Below are 6,380 nucleotides of genomic sequence, written 5' to 3'. Positions count from 1 at the left end.
CTAATTATTCAACCTAAGTTCAGTTAAGTCTCAAGTTGAATAAGCTTAAAATGATTTACAGTGCAAATTATCTTTTCGCCATGAAGATGATAACGAAAGATGTTAACAGCTGCAGCCATTTCACTTGAATTATGTTTGCAACAGGTGATTTTGCTCAAAGAATCATTTAGCAAAAGGATGTAAGGCATCTACATGTAAGAAATCATTTGAATTGTGTTCGTTTGCATACAATTTACATTTAATCTGTGCTTGTGATATGAACAAAAATGGAGGATATGCAGACTTATGTACCCATCATATTGAGGGTTATGTTAAGGACAAGATGCTTCTGTTTGCAGAGTGTTTAAGTCAACTCTTCCCAGTTACAATGAGGCAGCTCCCAGTGGAGAGCATTTAATTGCCACTTTAAATGGCTTAAATGAGAGTACAAATTAGATGAAACTCTTAAGCTGACCTCAACTTCAATGAATTTCTGAGGGTCAGTACATCCAAACCGACGGTATTATGTTAACAGCTTGGAAGAATCTATTAGATCCCTTGTGGATTACCAGTTTTCAGGTGATCAGTAATCTATTATGGATTTGCTTTTAATAACAGTGTTTCAACCATGTGCATATTGTTTCAGCTCACATCAGTGGATTTGTGCATTCCCTGTGGGTGACAATTAGCTCACAACAAGCACTTGTATTCAAGGCTCAAGGGACAATTAGCGAGCAGTGAGCTAGCGATTTGTCATGTTTGCAACACAATAGCATAACACAACCACCCACTGTGGAATTGGTTGAGTTATGAAGCTGCCATGTAGATCCTCATAAGGCGACACTTTCTCTCTGACACACAGATACACACAAATAAGAATATAAATAAAAATGGTGAAGCTGGATACATGAGCCTGCTACAGGCCACTGATCGGATGACAGGCCAATGTAAAATCATTAGGCCCAGGCCCTCAAGAATGCTAAATTAAATATGTAGAGAAAAAACATGGCTTGTAGGAATGAATCACCCGTTTTCATTTTCCATTAAAATCTATCTTTGTGTTGATAATTTCTCTAAGACATATAATATTCCAGCTCTGTGTAGAAATGATTAGCATTCATCCCTCTCGCTGTAGCCAGTGACTGTGAGAAAATGTCAGACAGCCACTGCTAAAGGTAAAGTGCCAAAATTGAATGGGTGTCAATTGGAAAATTGAATTAGAAGTTGATATTGTTTTCAAGCCCCTTGAGGTGAGAGAGAGGCAGTGAAAACATTATGCTTATATCTGTATACCTGAAGTCAGCATTTGGTTGATAAGCTTTATGCTTCTCTTCAGTAAAGCGTTTTCCACATGTTGCTCAAACCATACTTTTCTGGTTCATAAACATAGTATCAACAGATGGATTCAGAAAATGCCATAGTGAAATTGCAGTTTACTTTACCAAAGGCCCAGTAATTCAAAATATAACACCAGCAGGATTCAGTGAACGTTTTAGGAATATTTTGTATATTACAACTATATAATGAAACACAAATTTTGTCACATTGTTCACATGTACTGTGGCTGCACATAGAAAGCTGGGCTTCACTGACTTTTCATCACTGGAGAACTGTATGTGTACAGGAATAACAAGACTAGATATAAACCTAGCATATGGGTGGATCGTGCATGGGTGTGTGCAGGGTGCGATTTGTGAAACAGTCATATCAATCATAAGTCCAGGGCAGCATTTCTTTCGGACGGACCGTGAGCCTGGTCCTTTCCTCATGAGTTCACATGGGCGATGCGATCATGCACAACAAAGCAAAATGTTAAATGCTAATTTAACATGCCAGAATTAAATCCCTCTTTCAGTTCCATGGATAGCGCAACACGGCCAAGCGTGCCAACATGTTTATTTATAAACTTTAATATTTAATATAAAATCATTCCAAAACATAAAATCCCAACATAAAAATAAATGGGCCATTTTCACAGGAGTGCGAATGCTGACAGTGAAAGTCCATTTCTGAGTTTAGTTTAGTTTGCACTATAGACTATTCTGTAGTCTATGAAATCCTGGTGGATCACCATAATGCCGTGCTGGTCAAAAAATTAGAAACACCAGCGACTGGAAATGAGACAATACGCTTACTGCAACATGTCAGCATAGCAGCAAAAGCCCTGTTAAGAAATAAATGATTTCTGGCCACTGAAACACTAGAGGGCTTTTAATTTGAAATGTTTACAGGAAGTGTGTCAAAACCTATCAAAGTGAAGCATCTTACTAAAATATCAATATGATCAATTAAACATATCAAATAGAGGAAATTAGAAATAAAACCCTGCCTCTAATACAAGCCTGCCTCAAACAATTACCCTCAGCAGTTGAGGTCAATAAAGGCCTCTGTCACTATTGGAGCAAACACAGAAGTTGAAAACAGTTGTCGATCCACTGTGAACGTCCCCTGATGATGTAATAGAAACTCTTTGCACCAAATCATTTTGAAAGAGCAACGGCCACCGGGTAAAGTCCAACGCCGTTTCCTCTAAGCATTAAATACAGTTGGTTGTGTTGGTATTTTGCCTCGTGAGTTTATTGTTCTGATTTTAAGGAAAATGTCTTACCACATGAGATAATTATATGGCAGGGAGTATAAACAAGCCAAGAAGGGTACAACTACCAATAAAACAATGCTCTGTCTTCACGTATGATTCACTACATTTAATTGCTTTACTGTATAGGTCAGTTGCATTGCAGTTTGTCAGTGTGTGGCTGCTGTTTCTAAGCAACCTATTAGCTGAAGTTTTTATTATTATAGTTTTCTGCCTGATTTATTAAGATTTTACTTAAGCTGAGTGCCTGATGCTCTCTTCCTTCTGAAGGAAAAAAGACAAAAGCAGAAAAACATCTACTGGCTTTCTTAACCCTAAAAATGGTTGGATAGTTGGGGAAGAAAGTCACAAAACAAAACATGGAAAAGTATGTTCTCACGAGCGTGAAACCTTCTTTAACCTAAAAGCTTAGTGAGTCCACCTTGAGAACACGAGCCACCTTTGCATGTCCCATTTTGTGCTGTGCTGATGTCATCTGTGTTTAGCTGAGTTGGGATAAGATGATTAGCTAGCCAGGCGTATGCTAATCTGAGACCAGTGACATAGTCAGATAAGGGTCATCCAGCTGTCTGTCTCTGTCTAGCTCTGAATTCACATTTGTGGTTTTGTACTTTGGTGCTACAGTTAGCGGTGTTCAGCAGCCTCTACACATAGGAGAGGTGGCACAGGAGAAAACTGCAGTTAAGCTTCGTTTGTACGAATTTAATGACTTAGAAGAAAATCAATTATAACACATTGTGGACAATCCGTTTTTGCTCTTTTACAGTATCACATTTTTTCCTGCCATCTGGAACATAGTACACAAAAAAGACACGTTTTACAGCTTGGCATTGGAAGGACTCTTATTATTTTACTTTATTATGAAACAAACATTTCTGCTGCCCAGCTTCTAACAGTGATCCTTAAAAAGAAATACATGTCCTAAAAATGAAGTGTTAACAAACTGTTTTCTGTAAATCTCAATCTCCTGTTTCACTGTGTTTTTCTGCCTAACCACTGATTAACTTCACTCTCACTGTTTGGCTTTGTGTCTCCCTCACACGTTCTCTTTCCCCTGCCTCCTGCTCCATCCTCTTTTACCATCTCCCTCTGTCCAACCATTTAGTAGCCCTTAACTCTCTCTTTTTTCTGTTTGGTTTTATCACTGTCTTTCTCTGTGTAGTGATGGATGGCTCAGGGTGAGGGCCAGTGACTTGAGCTGGATTGAAAACAACTGGCCTCTCTCTCATACACACACTAGCAGATTTGCCCCGGGTGGTCCTGTGTGTGTGTGCGTGTGTGTGTGTGTGTGTGTGTGTGTGTGTGTGTCTGTCGTCAGGTCAGTTATCTAAGTGATTGACAGTTGACATCCAGCTCCCTCAGATATAAACCACACACAGACTGAGACAAAGAAACACACACTCAAATAAGGGTTATTTTTCTTAGATTTTTTGGTGCTGAATTTTTCACACATGTTGTTAAATCTGGAGGGAGGATTTTGTCAGTTACTGGCACACTCATCTGTGTTAAGTATCTAAGTTTGTGATAGGAAAAAACTGTGGGAAACTGAACTAAAAACACATTTAATTTGATGAGATCAGCTATGGGACTTCATTCTGTGAAACTCAAAAGCCCTAATATCAACAGTACAACCACTAGGGTTTGGCAACTGGATGAACATACAATAACTGCTATCAGTGAATGGCTGATTCTATCGCTATTTTATTTTATTTTTTTGGTTTTGTGCTAATTTAATGGTCTGCCTCCTTGAAAATTCAACTTGGTAAATAATCAACCTGAAAAGCGCAATTCAAAGTATTGACTGACAGGAACTGGCAGTTGGAGTTGGTCCATGTTATGCGCGTCATTGATGCACTGATTTGTGTTTTTCACAAAACAGGGCAGTGACTAAACAACAATTAAGCCGTCTTTAGTGGTTGGTATCCAATCGATCGGTGCTGAAAAGCAACGTCACATCATAAACCATATTTTAGAGCCAAACCAAAAACTGTATATGCGGTTGAGCACCCTTATCATTTAATAGCATATGTTTTCCCCACCTGTTTGTTCACTTGGAAGCTGCAAGCAGAGGCGTCCTTCATCTGATGCAATAAGACTCTATTTCATATAGTGTTGAACAGCTGTTCAACCTGTCTTTACAGCTTATTGCTCATCAAAGATTTCTCATGGTGATTTATTTTGTTTGATTGAAGAAAGGTATCCTATAGACTGTAATGTTTCAGGAAAATGAGATTTTCACATTAAAGTCCATGGATGCCAGAGAATAAGGTGAAGGTAAATTTATTTAAACAGATTACACACACCTGCCAGAACATATTGGCAATCGCAGGTTGTTTGACTGACGGTGGCTGATTGGACAATTTTAAAAAATCACCCAACCTTACTAACCACTGTCACTGTCATATTACTTCCGTCCTTGTCTTTTTCTGTAATGGATTTCAAAACAATAGTAGTAATCAGTAGCAGAGTTAAATCCAGAGTCCTTCACCTGGTGTATCTGGCCTCGTTTCTGACAGCAGTGTATGCTGTGTGTGTGTGTGTTTGTGTGTGTGTGTGTGTGTGTGTGTGTGTGTGTGTGTGTGTGTGTGTGTGTGTGTGTGGTCATGTGATTGCAATCAGTGTGTACTATACATTCCATCTGTACTTCCTACGTCTGTGGTCATCATTATAGCAGTTATGTAACCTGGGTTATTGTGAGTTGAAGATCAAATAGGGAAATTCAAAACACACACACACACACACACACACACACACACACACATGTACACCAGCAGCAGATACACCCTATGGAATCAATTTAGTCAGACTGCCACTTCTTATAACACATTACAGCTCTGAGCTGATTGAATCTACAGCAGAATTCTGATCAGCAATTCTTTAAATTCTATTCACATACAAACCCTTCATGCTTTTTCCTGCGTAGATGACTTATGGTATATCTTGAAAATGCATTACATGTGGGCAGAGTTCTGCACAAAGTTCACATTTTCAATTTTGTATACCAGTATTGTATTTGTATTGGCACAGAAAACCAATATTGTCTTCCACATAGACATATAAAAATGTTTTATTATCTTGAGACCAAGCCAAACCAACAAAAATTGTGTTCTAAAATCTAAGGATAGTTTCACATTTTTTTAAGTATGTCTTAAAACAATAATCAGGTGTCTATATAAACAGTGAAACAGGTTTTGTTTGCTGTAGGAATTTCTCCTGTTCATTATGGCAATTAAAAAATCCCCTAACCTTAACCATGGGTTGGCTAAAAACAACAAAAAAGCTCAGTGAAGTGGGATAAAAGGACATTGAGGTGTTATGAGTAAATGTGAAAATTTGAGTGTCGTGAGTAAATAAAGGTAATTTTTGCTCTACAGCAAATAAAAACTTACCTGCTACATGAAAGTTGAATGCCATACATTCTCATCCACCTCCCTGACCTCCGCACCCTGTCTTTCTGCCTGGCTACATAAATGACACACTCGTACTTGCAGAGTCCACAATATAAATGTAATTTCTAGGGACACTGGGCTGGAAGGCAACACTGCTCATGTCCAAAAATTACCTGCATATCATTGCCAGTAATTTACCCTATTATAGTATTATAGCCTCTATGTAAAGCTAGAGTCATTTGTTCAAGGTGAGTTTTACCACTGAGAAATAGTTGTCCTACCAGGTTTCAGAAGGGATTTAGAGCCAAGGAGAAGTTTAGTCTATTCAGTGGTAGTGCTGGATTTACACACATCAGTGCGCTGGGAGTAAGGGGTGTGTGTGTGTGTGTGTGTGTGTGTGTGTGTGTGTGTGTGTG

Source organism: Seriola lalandi, unplaced genomic scaffold, assembly GCF_002814215.2.
Source record: "Seriola lalandi dorsalis isolate HSWRI2012SDOR001 ecotype SW California unplaced genomic scaffold, Sedor1 jcf7180002054937, whole genome shotgun sequence".
NCBI lineage: Eukaryota > Metazoa > Chordata > Actinopteri > Carangiformes > Carangidae > Seriola > Seriola lalandi.
The sequence above is the reverse complement of the archived record's forward strand: the minus strand, read 5'-3'. Positions refer to the sequence as shown.